This window comes from Lithobates pipiens, unplaced genomic scaffold (assembly GCF_037356315.1).
Source record: "Lithobates pipiens isolate NorthernLeopardFrog02 unplaced genomic scaffold, aLitPip1_a1.2 Scaffold_19, whole genome shotgun sequence".
NCBI classification, from domain to species: domain Eukaryota; kingdom Metazoa; phylum Chordata; class Amphibia; order Anura; family Ranidae; genus Lithobates; species Lithobates pipiens.
The window spans coordinates 598,769,882-598,788,888 of NW_027507764.1; positions in this window are offsets into that span (position 1 = coordinate 598,769,882).

Genomic DNA, 19,007 nt, shown 5'->3' on the forward strand with positions numbered 1-19,007 from the left:
CTTCATTTTGCAAAGAATTGTGGGAAAAAGATGACAACATCAAAAACCTCACCATGCATCTTAGTAAATACCTTGGAATGTCTACTTTCAAAAAAGGGGTCATTTGGGGGGTATTTGTACTTTCCTGACTTGTTCGGGTCGCAAGAAATGAGATAGGCCACCAGTACATCAGGTGTGATCAGTTTTGTGCGATTCGCACCACAGCTTGTAGACTCTCTAACTTTCACAAAGACCAAATAATATCCACTAATTTGGGTTATTTTTACCAAAGATATGTAGCAGTATAAATTGTGGCCAAAATGTATGAAAAAAAATTATAATTTGCAAAATTTTATCACAGAAACAAAGAAATAATGCGGTTTTTTTCAAAATTTTCGGTCTTTTTTCATTTATAGCGCAAAAAATAAAAACCCCAGAGGTGATCAAATACCACCAAAAGAAAGCTCTATTTGTGGGAAAAAAGGACACAAAATTCATTTGGGTACAGTGTTGCATGACTGAGTAATTGTCATTCAAAGTGTGAGAGCACCAAAAGCTGAAAATTGGTCTGGTCAGGAAGGGTGTTTAAGTGCCCAGTAAGCAAGTGGTTAAAATCACTTTAAAGTGGTTCTTAAGCCACTCAATGCACTTTATACCATCCTATCTGTTTAATAATCCTATATGCCCGTGTCTGGGTTTTATAAAAATAAGCCTTTCTTTACCAATTTTCAGAGTGCCGATCATGTGACCATCCAGTTCTCTCCTCTTCTCGTCTCACAGCTAAAGCGGGCAGGGCTGAGCATTCCCCGCTGACACCAGTCGGGAGGGAAGGAGGAGGAGAGGAGGGGAGTGGTCACGGGTCATGCAAGCGGTGATTGGCGATCTGAAAACTGCGCTCTGAACAGCTTATTTTTTTATAAAAGACAAACACAGAGGCATATAGGATTATTAAACAGACAGGATGGTATAAAGTTTAAATGAAATTTCAGCAGCAGGGGGGGGGGGGGGGGGCACTGACACAGGAGCAGACAGGCATGGAGGGGAGATGTGAGAGGGTAGGGGGGGAGAGAGGACAGAGGAGGACAGGAAAGCTGCGGCTGAGACATGTAAAGATGTGGGTAAATATTTTAGAATACACCCTCTAGACTAGTCCTAAGATAAAGAAATTTAGAGCATAAAGGCAGCTTCAATCCTTGTCTTTTTATAATCAAACCACCACAGTAAATCAATTTCTCTTCTGATTGGCCCAACTTAGATCTTCGCTTGTTCATCTGAGAAAGGAGCCCTCTATATCTCTCTTCTGATCATCAGCCTTCCCATATCCTCTCCATTTCATATCATAAGCAGCTTTTCCTGGGTGTGGCTCCAAACTCAGTGCAGGTCACTTGATTGGTAAAGTTCAATTCCATAATTGCTTTGTTGAAGTTTCCTTCTTATTTCTGAATTCAACCAATTGTGTGTTATTATTCAGGTGATAGATTTTTGTTTGATGTAACATTACATTCATGGTATCATAACCCCTAGTGATTAAGTTATTAAATCTAAGCTGTATTAACACAGCCTGTAGCATAGACTCAACCCCTTCATTCTTACGGACGGTCTTATCGCGTGGACCAGTTTCTGGTTGTCTAGTCCAATTGTTTGTACAGTGGTGGGGATAATTGTGAGTGGAAAGTAAACCATCTGAGTTCCTAGACATATATCTTTAGTCATTCAGTTTTCAAGTCCATGATGTAGTTTAAATGTGTTTATATCATACGTTTAATCCTACTGATGATTGTTAGTGACTTAATTGTTAACCACATTTGTATTTATTTATCATTTTCCATAGTTCATACATTTATATATTTTTATTGTGCTTTAAAATATTTACATAGGGCAACAAATTTAGGGAATAATAATTAAGTCAGTGCATTTATATTTATTTCTTTATTTATTTATGTTTTATGCCGAAAGGCTGGAGGCACTGTTGCATGTTAATTTATTAAAGAATCAATGTCACTGACTTGTTTGATTACTTCCTATCAGTAATATACAAAAAGCGCAGCGCTAAAAGTCTCTAACAACAAAGTATAATAGAAAGGATGAACCACTGCTCCAAAGTAATCCTCGAGGACTGAAGCTCTGTCTCCTATTGATGAGCCCCAGGTGCTGACCATTACACACACCATGAGCAAACAAGCAGGACAAAACTCTGGATAGCCACACACTGGAAAAAGACTTGAAATCCCATCTTTAATTGAAACAACGTGGGTCACATCAAAACAAAATAAAAAAATCCACAGCAAAAGAATAACAGGGTACAGGAAAATGCTGACGTGTTTCTCACCGTAATCAGTGCTTACTCATAGCTAACCATCTTTCAAGCAAATATCAAATATATAGCATAAAACATAAAGAGAAGCAAGGCATATCACATAATTGAAAGATTGAAGGCAATTACATACAGTTGAATCGCACTTGCAATTAGATCTTAGCATGTGCTGCCAAGCAGTGAAAATACTCAAGAAAACTCAAAAGAAAGCAAAAAGAAAACATTTTGACCAAAAATCTAACCAAAATTTAACTCTTAGTGAAAATAGAAATGATGTAAAAGATGCTGCAGGCATACGCCACCTTATACAGGTCTGTATGTCTGTATGAAATAAGTGAGATAAGTGAAAAAATGGACCAATGGGCCCTAGAAAGTGAAATGAAGATATTCCATTTTATCCAAGATGAAAAATTATTAAATCCCCTGCAAGAAAAAGAGCAAAAATAAAATAAAAAATTTGAGTGGGTGGAGGATATAGACTTAATGATAAAAAAGAAAGGAGGCGGGCGGGAGAAGCGACCCCCGCCACCGCTCAACATACACAGCAGAACCAAACGAATGCCCTCTCGTGGAGCCGGATGAGTCCACGCGAGGAGGAGGCAGAGGAGGGCAGGCTTTGTGCAACCTGACTCCTCCCACAAATACAGGCTGACCTGCGGTCAGCCTTACACTCTAACTTCTGCACTGCAGATGCCTGTATTACAGAACACCAGTAATAAAAGGTAGCTTCAGGTGTATACTGTGCTGGAGGCACACACCACCTACTTTAACGGCTGCAGATGCCTGTATTACAGAAACAGAACACCAGCAATAAAGGGTATCTTCAGGTTTATACTGTGCTGGAGGCACACAACACCCACTAACTGCTGCAGATGCCTGTATTAAAGAAACAGAACACCAGCAATAAAGGTATCTTCAGGTGTATACTGTGCTGGGGGCACACAACACCCACTTTAACTGGTGAACATGGGTTCGACTTGAACACCAAGCTCATCCCTACCTACCGGTGTTTGTATATTTAACTGTGAAAAAAATTAATAAACAGAACCGCACATACCTCTTGTTTGTACAAATTATCCGGAAAACAATAACAATTATGGAAAAAATTTATAAATAAAAATATTTCAACACACAAACCTCATAAATCACAAAAAAATCCAAAAATCCATAAAGTGCAGACTGTGCCAAAGGTAAATGAGAATCATCCAATAATGGTATGTTCCCATTCGATAACAAACATGTCAAGTTACATCAGTGCTTTTTCTTCACCAATATGCACTCACCAGAATGCCATTGTAAACGACATTGTATCAACCGCGGGGGAATTCCCAGCAATGATCCAGCTGCTCCTCCAAAAGGCAATGGCTCCTCCCACAAGATCCTTGCCAAAACGATGCTTGTCACAGGGAGCCCAATAAATGATTTATAGTGTAGCAGTTTATTTTAAAACGATGACATACAATTTAAAATAAGGGATGTACATCCAAGTAAAAATAAACATAAACGGCCGAACATGCAGCAATGCTGCTGATCAAAGGCTCCTTACATGCTGATATTAATGTGCTGTTCGGCCGTTTATGTTTTTTTTTTTTTACTTGGATGTGCATCCCTTATTTTGAATTGTATGCCATAATTTTAAAATAACCTGCTACACTATAAATAATTTCTCTAGATCCTTGTGGCAAAAACAGAAATTGTACCATACTTACCGTAATTTTATTTTCCTGGTGCCTATCCATGGCAGCATACCTGTGACAAGCTCCGCCTTGGCTCCTCCCTCAGGACTAGTGAATATTATAAAAGAAATGGTTAGCGCAGCCCCAGCATTCTCCGTAATATAGAATACTGAGGGTGGATTGTATGCTGCCATGGATAGGCACCAGGAAAAGAAAATTACGGTAAGTATGGTACAATTTTCTGTTTTCCTGGTGCCTCCATGGCAGCATACCTGTGACAAATAACTAGCTAAGACGGGTGGGATGATGCTTAGAAGTTTATTTTAAAGAAATTATTATTTAGAAGAAGCGAAGGCTGATGTGACTGCCTGTCTGCCAAACTTCACCGATGAGAGAGCTCCTGGGTCCACCCTGTAATGTTTCAGAAACGTATGTTGGGGCGACCAAGTCGCTGCCCCACAAAAGTTTCAATTGACACATTCGCTCTTGTCGCCCAAGAGGCAGAAACCGCTCTGGTGGAGTGCGCCCTAACCGCCGAAGGGGGTTCCAGTCCATTTGTCCTGTACACCTTGTGGATGAGTTTAACGATCCATGAGGCAATCGTTCTTGTTGACGCCTCCTTGCCTTTGTTTTTACCCCAGGGAATTATAAACAGCCTGATGGAACCCCTGAATGATGCTGTGGCCTGCAGATAGCATCTCAACGTGGAGGCAATGTCTAGCTCATGAAGAGAACCAGAGTCCTGTTCCGAAAATGTTGGGAGTGCCCAAGGTTCCGACATGTTCAAGGATGATGCGACCTTGGGAATAAATCCTCACACTGTTCTGAGTTCTACTCTGTCCTGATAGAATATGATATGATTATGATCTGCTCCTAAAGCTTGGAGCTCTGAAACCCATCTGCCAGAGGTTATAGCTATCAGGAAGGCTAGCTTCAAGGTTAGATTCCAGAGCGATGCCGACTCTGAAGGGCAAAAGGTGGATTGGCCAAGGACTCTAGGATGATAGCAAGGTCCCAAGTGGGAAAAGATCGTTAGTAGTTGGCGGACAGAACTTTCTGACAGCTTTGAAGAACTGGATTATCAATGGCTCCTCGGCCCATCTTCTACTGGTTGCCACTGAAATTGCTGATACCTGTACCTTTTAGTGTACCTAGTGCAAGACCTAGGTCTAGGCCTGCCTACAAAAACTCAAGAATTTGAGAGGATGATGGGGAATCTGGATCACAGCTTCTGCCAATCATGAAGGCCCTGAACTTGTTCCACAACTTATCGTGTATACCGTTTGTGGATGGTTTTCTTGCTTTGAGCAGGGTTGTGATCACTTTGTTGGAACATCCTAGGGATTGGAACCTTTTCCTTTCAGCTGCCAGATGTGAAGCTCCAGCCTGCGGGGATCTGGGATGGGTGTGACATCCTTGTGACAGGAGAAGAGGTATTATTGGAACCTTGACTGGAGGCCAGGTACTCAGATACATTGCTGTGGGGAACCAAGGACGTCTTGGCCAGTACGGTAGGACCGCTATCACCGTCGTGGTTTCCCTCATAAGTCTTGACAAGAATCTTGGAAGGAGAAGCCATGGAGGGAAGGCATAGGCCCAATTGCATGCCCAGGGGGCTGAGAGGGCATCTAGTGCCTCCACTTGGGGGTGAGAAAACCTTGAGGTGAACCTTGGGAGTTTGGTATTGAATGTTGTTGCAAATATGTCTAGCTCGAGGGGACCCCACTGGTTCACTATCCAGTTGAAAATCTCCGGGTGTAGAGACCATCCGTTGGTATCCACAAACTTGCGGGAAAGGCTGTCGGCCCTCGAGTTGAGATGACCAGACAGATTGACTGCCCCCAGGTCTTTTAGACTCCTTTCTGCCCAGAGGACTATGGGTTCCACCTCCTTCAGGAGGGACCTGCTGCGTGTCCCCCTTGTCGGTGTACATAAGATACCACAGCCCTGTTGTCCATTCTGAGGAGAACTGGTTTCCCCGTAATCTCGAACTCTAGGGTTAGTAATGCAAGGAGGCCACTCTGACCTCCAGCACATTTGACACCACACCTGCTGTATGGAAGAACCATCTTCCCTGCACTGAGATCTGGTTGCAGTGTGCTCCCCAACCTGCTGCACTGGCATCAGTAGTAATTGTGATCCAGTCGACATTCCCTAGCGGGCGTGATTTCAGAAGTGTCTGTTTCTTCATCCACCAATGTAGACTCCTGAGCATCAAGGTCGTCAAGTGTATGGGTTTGGAATAGGTACCATCTGTTCCACAGTCTCAGGAACTCCAGCTGGAAATGTCTCAAATGCCAATGGGCCCCGGGGACCATAGGGATACATGACAACATCCGACCTATCAGGCTCAAACAGTTTGAGGCTGCCAGGTAGGATCTCGTACTCACTTTCTTCATTTGTTGAATAATGGATGTCGCCTTCTGAGGTGGGAGAGCCACTGTTCCGTTCCTTGTGTTGAACAGAGCGCCCAAATAAACCATCTCCTGGGTTGGAGAAAGGTGACTTTTCTCCTGGTTTATCTTCCATCCGAATTCTGTTAGAGTCGTCAAAAGAATGTTCCTGTGTTCCACTAACTGGGCTGGATCCTTCGCCAGGAGTAGAAGGTCGTCCAAGTAGTGGTATACCCGAAGCCCCAATTCTCTCAGAGGGCTATGATGGCAATCAGGGTCTTTGTGAAGACTCTTGGCGACGTGCAGAGGCCAAATGGAAGGCTCTGGAATTGGAGATGTACCTGCCCCCACTGCGCATCGATTCTCCTCCCCCCCCCCCCCCATACTCACTGTGACCTCATCAGTGTCTCTGGGGGGTCGGTGACCAAACTTTCCTACTTATTTGAATAAAGATCTGATGACTGTAGAGGGGCGCCGGGATTACCGGACCGGCTGGACAGATCTGTCCTGGTTGGGCTGGTGTTTAGCTTTGCCGGTTATACAGTATCTGACAAAAGTAAGTACACCCCTCAGTGACATTCCTTCTCTCTTTTCATGTGACAACACTGAAGAAATGACACTTGTCTACAATGTAAAGTAGTGAGTGTACAGCTTGTATAACAGTGTAAATTTCCTGTCCCCTCAAAATAACTCAACACACAGCCATTAATGTCTAAACCCCTGGCAACAAAAGTCAGTACACCCCTAAGTGAAAATCTCCAAATTGGGCCCAATTAGCCATTTCCCTCCCCGGTGTCATGTGACTCGTTAGTGTTACAAGGTCTCAGGTGTGAATGGGAGCAGGTGTGTTACATTTGGTGTTATCGCTCTCACTCTCTCATACTGGTCACTGGAAGTACAACATGGCACCTCATGGCAAGAACTCTCTGAGGATCTGAAGATAAGAATTGTTGCTCTACATAAAGATGGCCTAGGCTATAAGAAGATTGCCAAGACCCTGAAACTGAGCTGCAGCACGGTGGCCAAGACCATACAGCGGTATAACAGGACGGGTTCCCCTCAGAACAGGCCTCGCCATGGTCCACCAAAGAAGTTGAGGTCACGTGCTCAGCGTCATATCCAGAGGTTGTCTTTGAGAAATAGACGTATGAGTGCTGCCAGCATTGCTGCAGAGGTTGTAGGGGTGGGGGGGTCAGCCTGTCAGTGCTCAGACCATACGCCACACACTGCATCAAATTGGTCTGCATGGCTGTCGTCCCAGAAGGAAGCCTCTTCTAAAGATGATGCACAAGAAAGACCACAAACAGTTTTCTGAAGACAAGCAGACTAAGGAGATGGATTCCTGGAACCATGTCCTGTGGTCTGATGAGACCAAGATAAAGGTATTTGGTGTCAGATGGTGTCAGGCGTGTGTGGGGGCAACAAGGTGAGGAGGACAAAGACAAGTGTGTCTTGTCTACAGTCAGGCATGGTGGTGGGGGTGTCATGGTCTGGGGCTGTATGAGTGCTGCCGGTGTTCTGCCTAATACAGTCCGCCCATCATATGCTGTCCGCTCCGTACTGCGCATGCGCAGTACGGAGCAGCCGAAGCTTCTGAAAAACTCCGAAGTTGAACGGCGCCTGCGCCGTGAGTGGAGGAGGTAGCCCCACTATCCAAGCGGACATAGGGTTGAGAATTTTAGAGGGCCCCTCGCTCCGCTCGCCATGCTTCGGGCTCGGCCTCGCTCCGCTCGGCTCTTTTTTATTCTAACTCTATGTCCACTTGGATAGTGGGGATAGAACCTGGACTCACGGCGCAGGCGCCGTTCGTCCTCGGCAATTTTCGGAATCTGTGTTCCTGTGTACTGCGCATGCGCAGTACGCAGGGGACAGCTTCTGATGGGGGACACTATTTTACAAGACACCGGCACTGGGGGGCTACAGATCATTGAGGGGACCATGAATGCCAACATGTACTGTGACATACTGAAGCAGAGCATGATCCCCCCCCCCTTCAGAGACTGGACCGCAGGGCAGTATTCCAACATGATAACCACCCCAAACACCTCCAACACCACCACTGCCTTGCTAAAGAAGCTGAGGGTAAAGGTGATGGATTGGCCAAGCATGTCTCCAGACCTAAACCCTATTGATCATCTGTGGGACATCCTCAGAGGGAAGGTGGAGGAGGGGAAGGTCTCCAACATCCACCAGCTCTGTGATGTCATCATGGGCCTGTGAAGCTCTGGTGACCTCCATGCCCAAGAGGGTGAAGGCAGTGCTGGAAAATAATGGCGGCCACACAAAATATTGACACGTTGGGCCCAATTTGGAGATTTTCACTTAGGGGTGTACTGACTTTTGTTGCCAGCGGTTTAGACATCAATGGCTGTGTGTTGTGGGGACAGCAAATTTACACTGTTATCCACTTTAAGGCCGAGCCTCTTTTTTAGATGTGGTGTTTACAAGTTAAAAACTGTTTTTTTTTTTTTGCTAGAAAATACTTAGAACCCCCAAACGTTATACATTTCTTTTTCTAACACCCTAAAGAATAAAATGGTGGCCGTTGCAATATTTTCTGTCAAACCGTATTTGCGCAGCGGTCTTACAAGTGCACTTTAAAAAAAATATATATATATAATATTTTACAACAGCAAAGTTAGCCCAGTTTTTTTTTTTTATATTGTGAAAGATAATGTTACGCCGATTAAATTGACCCAACGTGTCACGCTTAAAAGTTGCGCCCGCCCGTGGAATGGCGACTAACTTTTACCCTTAAAAATCTCCATAGGCGACATTTAAAAATTTCTACCGGTTGCATGTTATGCGCTACAGAGGAGGTCTAGAAGTAGAATTATTGCTCTCACTCTACCGATCACGGCGATACCTCACATGTGTGGTTTGAACACCGTTTTCATATGCGGGCGCTACTTTCTGCACGTGAGCTCGGCGGGATGGGGCGTGTTTAAAATTATTATTTTTTTTATTTTTTTCTTATTTATTTTACCTTTTTATTTTTACACTGTTTTAAAAAAAAAAAAAAAAGTGTCACTTTTATTCCTATTACAATATTATTATTAGAATATTATTATTGTAATAGAAAAAAGTGTGACAGGTCCTCTTATATATGAGATTTGGGGGGTCAAAAAGACGCCACATCTCATATTTACACTGAAATGTAATAAGAAAAATAATAATAAAATGTCATTTAAAAAAAATAAAATGCCCCTTTAAAAGCTATGGGGAGAAGTGACGTTATGACGTCGCTTCCGCCCTGCAGTGTCATGGGGGGAGGGGGGCCATCTTCCGCTTACTCGTCTCCATGTCAGCCCAGGAGACGGACGCGATCGCCTCGGTCGCTGCCGATGGCTCCGGTAAGCGGCGGAGGGCACCAGATTGCGGTGAGATGGGGTGCCCTCTTCCTTGATCTCACAGCAAATCCGCCACAGAGACCACTTTTATCTTGTACCGGGCCGAACGCGGGGATACCGGGGTTATGTCAGCTAGCTGCTGCCATAACAACAATGTCCATCCCCAAAGTAGGGACGTACATTGGCGCACGGCGGTCTGGAAGTGGTTATACAAGATGTACACTCACTACTTTACATTGTAGACAAGTGTCGTTTCTTCAGAGTTGTCACATGAAAAGAGAGAAAAAATGTCACTGAGGGGTGTACTTACTTTTGTCAAATACCGTAACTGAAGTTGGTGACATCACAGGTCATCTTTAGTAATAATTCTATGACTTCCTTCCCAGTGATGATGCTGCTGTATGGTTATTGATGAGGGCGGATCCTATAATAGATTACAAACATTAGTGTGGTGATCACCAGAATGTGCCAACATGGTTATTTCTCCCATAATATACCAACGCAGAGCAGCTGTAATCGCCCCCGGCTACGAGAACGCCATGTTCTTCTCTATAGACTCCTTCACCACACAAAGACAGAGGGAAACTGGGCACATCGGGGATGGCAGAGCTTTGCGTTGATGGACACCAATACTGCAAATACAGCTTGTCAGGCTCATGTTTGGGGTTGGTTCCAGACAGTGCTGAAGACGGGTGTCGGTGCCTGTTGGGGGTCGGATCCAGACACAAGGTCAGGTGATATGGAGAATTGGGTTCCAGACCCAGAATTGGGTTGTCAGGGTTGTAATGTGGTGTCAGACACCGGATTCGATGTCAAGGTTCAATGAGGTGTCAGGGTTGAAGACAGGTGTCAGAACTCCGTAAAGTAATTGCCAGACCATTGTTCCTAATTTTTACTGACTGTCTACTGACTGGAATGGTACCAGCTGATTGGAGAAAAGCCAATGTGGCACCAATATTTAAAAAGGGCCCAAAATACATCCCTGAGAATTACAGACCAGTCAGCCCAACATCAATAGTATGTAAACTCTTGGAGGGGATGATAAGGGACTATATACAAGATTTTAGTAATGAAAACGGTATGATTAGCAGTAATCAGCATGGATTCATGAAGAACCGTTCTTACCAAACCAATCTACTAACCTTCTATGAGGAGGTGAGTTGCCATCTAGACAAAGTAAGGCCCGTAGACGTGGTGTATCTAGATAAAGGAAGGCCCGTAGACGTGGTGTATCTAGATAAAGGAAGGCCCGTAGACGTGGTGTATCTAGATAAAGTAAGGCCCGTAGACGTGGTGTATCTAGATAAAGGAAGGCCCGTAGACGTGGTGTATCTAGATAAAGGAAGGCCCGTAGACGTGGCGTATCTGGATAAGGGAAGGCCCGTAGACGTGGTGTATCTGAATAAAGGAAGGCCCGTAGACGTGGTGTATCTGGATAAAGGAAGGCCCGTAGATGTGGTGTATCTAGATAAAGGAAGGCCCGTAGACGTGGTGTATCTAGATAAAGGAAGGTCCGTAGATGTGGTGTATCTAGATAAGGGAAGGCCCGTTGACGTGATGTATCTAGATAAAGAAAGGCCCGTAGACGTGGTGTATCTAGATAAAGGAAGGCCCGTAGACGTGGTGTATCTAGATAAAGGAAGACCCGTAGATGTGGCGTATCTGGATAAGGGAAGGCCCGTAAATGTGGTGTATCTAGATAAAGGAAGGCTCGTAGACGTGGTGTATCTAGATAAAGGAAGGCTCGTAGATGTGGTGTATCTGGATAAAGGAAGGCCAGTAGATGTGGTGTATCTGGATAAAGGAAGGCCCGTAGACGTAGTGTATCTAGATAAAGGAAGGCCCGTAGACGTAGTGTATCTAGATAAAGGAAGGCTCGTAGACGTGGTGTATCTGGATAAAGGAAGGCCCGTAGACGTAGTGTATCTAGATAAAGGAAGGCTCGTAGACGTGGTGTATCTAGATAAAGGAAGGCCCGTAGACGTGGTGTATCTAGATAAAGGAAGGCTCGTAGACGTGGTGTATCTAGATAAAGGAAGGTCCGTAGACGTGGTGTATCTAGATAAAGGAAGGCTCGTAGACGTGGTGTATCTGGATAAAGGAAGGCCCGTAGACGTAGTGTATCTAGATAAAGGAAGGCCCGTAGACGTAGTGTATCTAGATAAAGGAAGGCTCGTAGACGTGGTGTATCTGGATAAAGGATGGTCCCTAGATGTGTATCTAGATTAGGGATGAGCTCGGTGTTTGACTCGAACATCGGCCGTTTGTCTGTTCGGCGAATTCAGAACTTTGTGGGCCGTTCACACCAAATTCGTGTGGTGTGAACGGCCCACAATGCAGTACGCCATCGCAGTGTATTACTGGCTCATGACTGGCCAAGCATGCACTGTGACCCCGCATGCTTTGGCCAATCATAGCGCCGGCAGCGAGGAGAGCCATAATTGGTCATAGGCAGGATGCCTGTGGCCAATTATAGCTCAGAGTGTTTAGTACACGCCCCGCACTATATAAGGCCGCCAGCGAGTCGGCCTTGTGTAGTGTTTTCCGGCGTCTGCAGGAGTTAGTGGGTGTTGTGTGCCTCCAGCACAATATACACTACCCAATTTCTGGTTTTCCCATCTCCCTTCAGGCCATTACCATGTCTGGAAGGCCAGCAAGGAGAGGCAGACAGGCACGAGCCGATAAAAGATGGCAAGCAGGCTCTGTGTCTAGAGACAACAGTGCTGGTCGTGGACGCGGTGCATCGTCATCATCAGCACGTGGTTATGGGACACGATTGACCTTCTTTTCGGCAGCTGGACATGTTGAGCCGCATCATGCCGTAGACTTTGTAGAGTGGGTGACCAAGCCCTCTTCATCCTCCTCATCCTTTCTCATCCAGGCTCAGGGTACTAGCAAAGCAGCTGCCAACACATCGTCTTCCCTCCTCTCAATGTCATCATCAGTGACTCCTTCCCTAGACCCACCATGTCCTCCTGAGGAGTCCCCCGAACTCTTTGAGCACAGTGTTGGGTACATGCTCCAGGAGGATGCCCAGTGTTTTGTAGGCTCTGATGATGACACTCAGCTAGAGGAAGGCAGTAGCGTGAATGCAGAGAGAGGGGATGCTCAAGAAGGACAGCAATCTGGCAGTCATGTTCCACAAGCTGCAGCATACTGCCAGGTTTGCTCCAGCGATGAAGAGGGAGGGGATGATGAGGGCACTGACTCCACGTGGGTGCCTGGTAGGGGGGAGGAGGAGGAGGCACATCTCCAACGAGGCAGGATGCCCTCCGGGGGCCAGCTTAGGGGCAGCACACCGACTGAATCACACCGCAGAGCTCCGCCTGTGCAGGGCGCTGCCTCTGCGCGTTATTCTAAAAGTTCTTTGGTGTGGGCCTTTTTTGAGACGAGTGCATCAGATCGCACCGCTGCTATTTGCAACATATGTCTCAAGCGTATCTCGCGTGGCCAAAACATCAGCCGCTTGGGCACCACATGCTTGACCAGACATACGTTGACCTGCCATGCAGCTCGTTGGCAAGCGTACCTCAAAGACCCACACCAAAGAACAAAGTGGACCTCTCCTTGCTCCTCATCAGCTGGCATCTCCAACCCCACTAGACCTTCAGTCCTCTCTGAAACCTGCTCTGAGAGGAATGAAGGTGTAGAATTAGGTGTGTCACAGCCAAGTGCTTCTGGGAACTCTGCTAGCAGTACACCCACGTCCGATTATAGCAGGCAAATGTCCCTGCCCCAGCTGCTGGACCGGCGAAAGAAGTTTACTCCCAGCCATTCACATGCCCAGTGGTTGAATGCTAGCTTGGCTAAATTGCTAGCACTTCAACTGCTGCCTTTTTCAGTTGGTAGACTCGGCCCCCTTCCGTGTGTTTGTACAATGTGCGGTTCCTCAGTGGCAGGTCCCCAAACGCCACTTTTTCTCACGGAAGGCGATTCCGGCTCTCTACCGGCATGTGGAAGGCAATGTCCTTGCCTCGCTGGACAGGGCGGTCAGCGGTAAGGTGCATATTACCGCTGACTCATGGTCCAGCAGGCATGGACAGGGACGTTACCTATCTTTCACGGCCCATTGGGTCACTCTTCTGGCAGCTGGGAAGGATGCAGGACAAGGTGAAGTAGTGTTGGAGGTTGTTCCGCCACCACGCCTCCAAAATGCTACTACTGGTTGTGACACACCTCTCTCCTCCACCCCCTCCTCTTCTTCTTCCTCCATGGCCTCTTCCAGTGCTCTGTCCTCAGAACCAGCGGTGCTCCGTAGGCGTTCCAGGGGCTACGCAAGTACGCAGGCAAAGCTATGCCATGCCGTGCTTGCGCTGGTTTGTTTGGGGGACAGGAGCCACACTGGGGCGGATGTTTTGTTAGTTCTGCAGGGACAGGCTGAGAGGTGGTTGACGCCACGCCAGCTTAAGCCGAGAATGGTGGTTTGCGACAATGGCACCAACCTCCTCTCTGCCCTCTGACAGAGACAACTGACCCATGTGCCCTGTGTGGCTCACCTCCTTAACCTGGTGGTGCAGCGGTTCTTGGGCAGGTACCCCGGCTTACAGGATGTCCTGAAGCAGACCAGGAAAGTCTGTGTGCATTTCCGCCGATCATTTAATGCCTGTGCTCGGCTGGCTGAGCTCCAAAAGGAATTGAACCTGCCCAAGAACCGCCTTATATGTGACATGCCCACCAGGTGGAACTCAACGTTGGCCATGCTGCAGCAGCTGCACACGCAGCAGAGGGCCATCAATGAGTACCTGTGCGACTACGGCACCAGGACAGGGTCAGGGGAGCTTGGTTTTTTCTCACCACGCCAGTGGGGCATGATCAGGGATGCATGCACTGTCCTGTCACCGTTTGAGGAGGCCACAAGGATGGTGAGCAGTGACAGTGCATGCATCAGTGACACTGTACCTCTTGTCCACCTCTTGGAGCATACGCTGCATGGAATAATGGACAGGGCACTTGAGGCAGAACAGAGGCAGGAAGAGGAGGACTTCCTTGCCTCTCAAGGCCCCCTTTATCCAGACAGTGTTCCTGCTGTGCCACCCATCACACAGGAAGAGGAGGAGGAGGAGGATGATTGTGTCAGCATGGAGGTGGAGGCTGGCACTCAGCATCAGCAGCAGTCTTGTAGGGATGATTTACAGTCCCAAGAAACCCGTGGACTTGTACGTGGCTGGGAGGAGGTAGCTACGGATCATGTTGTCCTTAGTGACCCAGAGGACTCTGGACCAAATGCCTCAGCTAACCTATGCTGCATGGCCTCCCTGATCCTGCAAAGCCTGCGGAAGGATCCTCGTATTCTTCGGATCAAGGAGAGGGACCATTGCTGGCTGGCCACTCTCGTTGATCCATGGTACAAGGGTAAGGTTGCCGACCTTATCTTGCCATCTCAGAGGGAGCAGAGGATGAGACATCTCCGGGAGGCCTTGCAGAAAGGTCTGTGCAACGCGTTCCCAGAGACTGGGAGGTTACAAACTCCTGGTCCTGGACAACGTGTTGCTGAGGCATCGGTCAGAAGGAGCGGTGGAGAAGGTGGAAGTCTGACTGATGCGTTCAGACAATTTTTTAGTCCACAGCCCCAAGGTATGATCGGTTCCAGCAACCATCGCCAGCATCTGATTTACATGGTGCAGGAATACCTAGGGGCAAGGTCAGACTTGGACACCTTTCCCACCGAAAATCCTCTGGCTTACTGGGTCTTGAGGATGGATCACTGGCCAGAGCTTGCACAGTATGCAATTGAGCTACTGGCCTGTCCTGCATCCAGCGTTCTTTCAGAACGCACCTTCGGTGCTGCTGGTGGCTTTGCAACCGATCACAGGGTGCGCCTGTCCACCGACTCGGTTGATCGACTGACCTTCATAAAGATGAATCAGTCTTGGATCACCACCAGCTACCAAGCACCTGAAGCTGATGTAACTGAATAATTTTTTTGGAAATGTCACATCCCTTCAAGACTGCCTATGCTGATGCTGAGTGACTGTCCTGTTATGTTGATTGTCTATCCTCTTCCTCCTCAATGATCCCGCTGATATCTTGGAAGAACATTTTTGGTTCTGGGTGATGCCACCAGCCCAATTTTTCAGCCCCTTTTTAACAGGGCTGTGTAATTACAATTTTTGATGCAATGCTTTGCAGCAGGGCTCATTCCTGCACTCCAACTAGAGTTTATGGGAGAGGTTGCAGTGTCGTGGCACCAGCACCAGTGCCTAAGGCCCAATTTTTCAGCCCCTGTTTAACAGGGTCATGTAATTTACAATTCTTGATATAATATTTCACAGGAGGGCCCCTTCCTGTGCCCACCCAGAGTAACGGTGAGGACTTAAAGTGTTGTGGCACCAGCACCACAACCACCAAAGGTCAATTTTTCTACCACTGTTCAACAATGGCATATAATTACAATTCTTGATATAATCGTTCACAGCAGGGCGCTCCAGCGCCCATCAAGAGTCACTTTGAGGGCTTACAATGTTGTGGCAAAACCAACACCTTGTTCCGCCATTTCTGCAGAGCATATAGGGCAGGCCCCTACTTTCAAACATCCAACTTACAAACATCTCCTACTTGCAAACGCAAGGAGACAGCAGCAAGTGAGATGAAAAAAGATGGACGACAAAACAAATTATACAGGGGTGATAACCCTTCCCTATGTTTTCCAAAAAGCTTAAAAATAGTTTTTTTGACTGGAGCTACACTTTAAAAATGTACCAGTTGAAAATTACAAACAAATTCAACTTAACACAACAAACCTACACAGTCCCAGTCTTGTTTGCACCGCCTGTATACTGCGTTTCTGAGTATATAGGGCCTGGGGGCCACACGTCTTTCCGTTTTTTTTTAATATGGGTACGGGGTTCCCCTTAATATCCATACAAGACCCAAAGGGGCTGGTAATGGGCAGGGGGGGCTACCCATGCCATTTTTCTCAATGATTTTCATCCGTATTGCCGGAACCAGATATAACATTAAAACCGCAAGCAGTTTTAAATGTCTTTTTTTTCCGTTTAATGTCATTTTGTGCAGGGACTGTTCTAAACACGGGAAACACGTGGCACTTCACAGGCATACTACAGACCCCCCCAGGCACCATATTTAAAGGAATATTTACCTTTTTTTTTTCACTTTAATCGTCATTAAAATCAGTGCTCCCGAAAAAACAGACGTTTAAAAAAAAAATTGGCATTGACCCATGTCCCCTGGGGCAGGAGCCAGGTCCCCAAACCCTTTTTAGGACAATATCTTGCATATTAGCCATTAAAAAGAGCACTTTTTATTTTGAACGTTCGAGTCCCATAGACTTCAATAGGGTTCTAAAGTTCACATGAATTTTCGGTCTGTTCGAAAGTTCTGGTGCGAACCGAACCGGGGGGTGTTCGGCTCATCCCTAATCTAGATAATGAAAGGCCCGTAGGTGTGGTGTATCTGGATAAAGGAAGGCCCGTAGACGTGGTGTATCTAGATAAAGGAAGACCCGTAGACGTGGTGTATCTAGATAAAGGAAGGCCCGTAGACGTGGTGTATCTAGATAAAGGAAGGCCCGTAGATGTGGTGTATCTAGATAAAGGAAGGCCCGTAGACGTGGTGTATCTGGATAAAGGAAGGTCCGTAGACGTGGTATACCTAGATAAAGGAAGGCCCGTAGACGTGGTGTATCTAGATAAAGGAAGGTCCGTAGACGTGGTGTATCTGGATAAAGGAAGGTCCGTAGACGTGGTATACCTAGATAAAGGAAGACCCGTAGACGTGGTGTATCTGGATAAAGGAAGGTCCGTAGACGTGGTGTATCTAGATAAAGGAAGGCCCGTAGGGCGTGGTGTATCTAGATAAAGGAAGGTCCGTAGACGTGGTGTATCTAGATAAAGGAAGGCCCGTAGACGTGGTGTATCTGGATAAAGGAAGGCCCGTAGACGTGGTGTATCTAGATAAAGGAAGGCCCGTAGACGTGGTGTATCTAGATAAAGGAAGGTCCGTAGACGTGGTGTATCTAGATAAAGGAAGGCCCGTAGACGTGGTGTATCTAGATAAAGGAAGGCCCGTAGACGTGGTGTATCTAGATAAAGGAAGGTCCGTAGACGTGGTGTATCTAGATAAAGGAAGGTCCGTAGACGTGGTGTATCTAGATAAAGGAAGGCCCGTAGACGTGGTGTATCTAGATAAAGGAAGGCCCGTAGACGTGGCGTATCTAGATAAAGGAAGGCCCGTAGACGTGGTGTATCTAGATAAAGGAAGGCCCGTAGACGTGGCGTAACTAGATAAAGGAAAGGTCCGTAGACGTGGCGTATCTAGATAAAGGAAGGCCCGTAGACGTGGCGTATCTAGATAAAGGAAGGCCCGTAGACGTGGTGTATCTAGATAAAGGAAGGCCCGTAGACGTGGCGTATCTAGATAAAGGAAGGCCCGTAGACGTGGTGTATCTAGATAAAGGAAGGCCCGTAGACGTGGTGTATCTAGATAAAGGAAGGCCCGTAGACATGGTGTATCTGGATAAAGGAAGGCCCGTAGACGTGGTGTATCTAGATATAGGAAGGCCCGTAGACGTGGTGTATCTGGATAAAGGAAGGTCTGTAGACGTGGTGTATCTAGATAAAGGAAGGCCCGTAGACGTGGTGTATCTAGATAAAGGAAGGTCCGTAGACGGGGTGTATCTAGATAAAGGAAGGCCCGTAGACGTGGTGTATCTGGATTTTGCAAAAGCATTTGACACAGTTCCCCATAAACGTTTACTGTACAAAGTAAGGTCATTTGGCATGGACCATAGGGGTAAGTACATGGATTGAAAACTGTCTACAAGGGTGAGTTCAGAGGGTGGTGATAAATGAGGAGTACTCGGAATGGTCGGGGGAGGGTAGTGGGGTCTCCCAGGGTTCTGTGCTGGGACCAATCCTATTTAATTTGTTCATAAATGACCTGGAGGAGGGGGATGGGGGAAACAGTCCAATCTCTGTATTTGCTGACAATACTAAGCTAAGCAGGGCAATAACTTCTCTGCAGGATGTGGAAACCTTCCAATAAGATCTGAACAAATGAATGGGGGGAGGGGCAACTACATGGCAAATGAGGTTCAATGTAGAAAAATGTAAAATAATGTATTTGGCTGGCAAAAATGCGAATGCAATCTATAGACTGGGGGGAGGGGAACCTCTGGGGGGATGGAGGATGGAGGAGGACCTGGGGGTCCTAGAAGATGATGTGCTCAGCAATGCCAAGCTGCTAACAAAACAAACAGAATATTGGCATTTAAAAGGGCATGAAATCCGGACATAAAAGGATAATTCTCCCCTCTACAAGACTCTGGTCCGGCCGC